Here is a 2,360-nt window from a genome sequence, read left to right as displayed (position 1 = left end):
GGACGAGGACTCATAAAAACCAAATGAATGGGTTATAAAGAAAATACTGAGTAAATAACACAGGCAGCCTAAGATAAAAAAAATTGTAGGTTATTTGAATGACTAGAAAATAGCTTTTAAAGGGATGAAAAAGGACGAGTCCTTGATGCTATTTAACAAAAGACAAGTTGGGCTAGGGATTTAGCTCAGTGGTGCCTCTGCCTGCCTCGCAAGTGCAAGGTCCCGAGTCCGATCTCTGCTACCAAAAACAAACAAGTTAATGCACTGTTTCTAGAATCATAATCCTCAAATATAATCAGAGCCCCTAACTGTTTAGGGCAGCGGACCTCAATATTTTGGCACCAAGGACCATTTTGAGGAAGACAATGCAAGGCGAAGTTAACTGTCTCCTGGGCTTGTATCCACCTGGACTTATTCGCCTTTGGGGGAGCTCAGACACCCGATGTAGCTCCTGAAGTCGCCAGCAGGTGGCGGAGCTGGACTATATTTCGGATGGTCGGGCTCTGACGCTCCTGTGTTGGGTTTTGCGAAACAACAAAAATTGCCTCTTTCTTTTCCTTTACCCACATCCACAATCATTAGCATATGGAATAAATAGCGGTTAGGCTTGTCATTAATGCTGTAGACTATCAAAGAACAAGTTGTGCTGGTTGGTGTCCTGCTTCTAAAAGTCCGCCTCATTTGTGTCTGTGTACAGGAAGTCACCTCCAGACTTCCTGTAGTGAGCAATAAATGTCCCCAACATTTACGCTTCTGAAGGCTGAGTATTCCGCATTACTGAGAGTGTCTGTGATGAGAAATCTGTGGAGTTCTTGTCAGCAAAAGTACTAGCGTAATAACTGACACACGGGCCGGGGTCAAAGGTGAAGTTCACTGGGCTGATACCGCGGATGTGGTGGTGGTAGGTGCCTTTCACGTGGAGTAGAGGACTCGGGGGACAGGGCAGGGTGCTGTCGGGGCCTCTAGGGGATCAGGACAGGGTTGGGGGAAGAGCGTGCCCTGTGAGAGGTCCCGGAAGGCAGCAAAAGCGAGAGGGCGCTTAAACCAGAGGGTGCTGTCAAGGGCACAAGGCACGGAGATCCTAGGAGAGGTGCTAGCTGCTGTCAGGCTGAGTGACTGAGTTTTGTAAGAATTGCAGGATGTGGAAAGAGAGTCTAGGTAGCGGACGTGATTATCTTAAGAGTGTCTTTCCCCGGATCACTCGCACCTCGTAGGCCTCCCGGAGGGGTGTGTCCCACTGCAAATTATATGCATCTGGCCCTCTGGCTTGCAGAGGCCTCTTAGCTTTAGATGAAGAGGTCTTTGCATCTTATCTTTCAGAGGAGACTGAGGGACAGGGACTCCTAGAGGAATGAATGGGTTCCTACTCTCCTGTGTGGCTATCTTATGACCACTCAGAGAAGGGCTTCCCGGGAGAGCCCTCTGACCCTCAGGTCATTTTGCTACCACAGGGCAGTCGCTTCTAGAGCCAAGTCCCCGGGAAGGAGGAGTGTGTTGCTTGAATGCTTTGGCTTGCGCTCCTGCTGCAAGAGGGCCTCACTCCGAAACCCTCCCTGCCCCTATGTGAGGTGCAGGTTTCTGGGGGAGCGAAGGACAATTCCCCCAGGTGCGGCTGTTCACACTCGCAGAGCCAGCGGGGTCTTGACCCTGCCTCCTCCCCTTGTCTGTGTCAGCTTCTGCCTCCCTTCCCTGTCCCCACACACAGGCAGCCAGGTGTAAGGCGAGGTGGCTCAGCTGGGCCTCTCTCCTCCCAGCAACTCCATCTTCATCCTCCGCTCCATTCTGTAGGGTTCCGACGTGAACTGAAGCCCAGGCTATCCTTGGACTGAGCTGCACCGTGCTGCCCCACGCTTTCTGGCAGAGAAGAGCGCTGGTGTCCCAGGCTCCACCTTGGAAGGGTAACGATCTTATTACCGGACTCACTTCATTTAGTCCGCAAAGCACACCCATCAATCCACTTTGTAGCTGAGAGGTTTTTAAATAGCTCTTTACAAATTGTGGTTTGTTTTTGAAAGCGCTGCTTCCCCAGCTCCCCCTGCTGTAGTGTGAACCTCGGTCCTTCCCTTCAGCCGTCTGGGCCAGGCCGGGCTGATCGTACATACGGGTATTTCCTGGCTTTGCTCTGCAGGCTATAAACTGGAGTACTTGTTCGGCTGCCCTCCCAATTTGACCAAATCATAAATAAATACATTTTTTCCCCATTTTATTAATCTCTTGTCTTACTCTTGCTTGCAGGCAGGGGAACAAACCTGAACACCCACATCCTGGTCAAAGCCTGTCAATTTTACAGAGGGAACAGTGAGGCTTGACGGGCTGAGCCTGTCTCCTGAATGACCACGCGAATCTGCCACCCAGGAGGA

The 2,360-nt window shown here is 51.0% G+C and overlaps 1 long non-coding RNA gene across 1 annotated transcript; it reads left to right on the top strand.

Annotated features, from left to right (window-relative positions):
- The first annotated feature begins 856 nt into the window (after positions 1-856).
- LOC104858088 lies at positions 857-2,334 on the top strand. Its single transcript, XR_779034.1, has 3 exons — positions 857-901; positions 1,789-1,898; positions 2,236-2,334. It is a non-coding gene; the product is annotated as an uncharacterized LOC104858088 (long non-coding RNA).
- Positions 2,335-2,360: the final 26 nt, after the last annotated feature.

Source organism: Fukomys damarensis, unplaced genomic scaffold, assembly GCF_012274545.1.
Source record: "Fukomys damarensis isolate Sample0158 unplaced genomic scaffold, DMR_v1.0_HiC HiC_scaffold_22, whole genome shotgun sequence".
Taxonomy (NCBI): domain Eukaryota; kingdom Metazoa; phylum Chordata; class Mammalia; order Rodentia; family Bathyergidae; genus Fukomys; species Fukomys damarensis.
The sequence above is the reverse complement of the archived record's forward strand: the minus strand, read 5'-3'. Positions and strand labels throughout refer to the sequence as shown.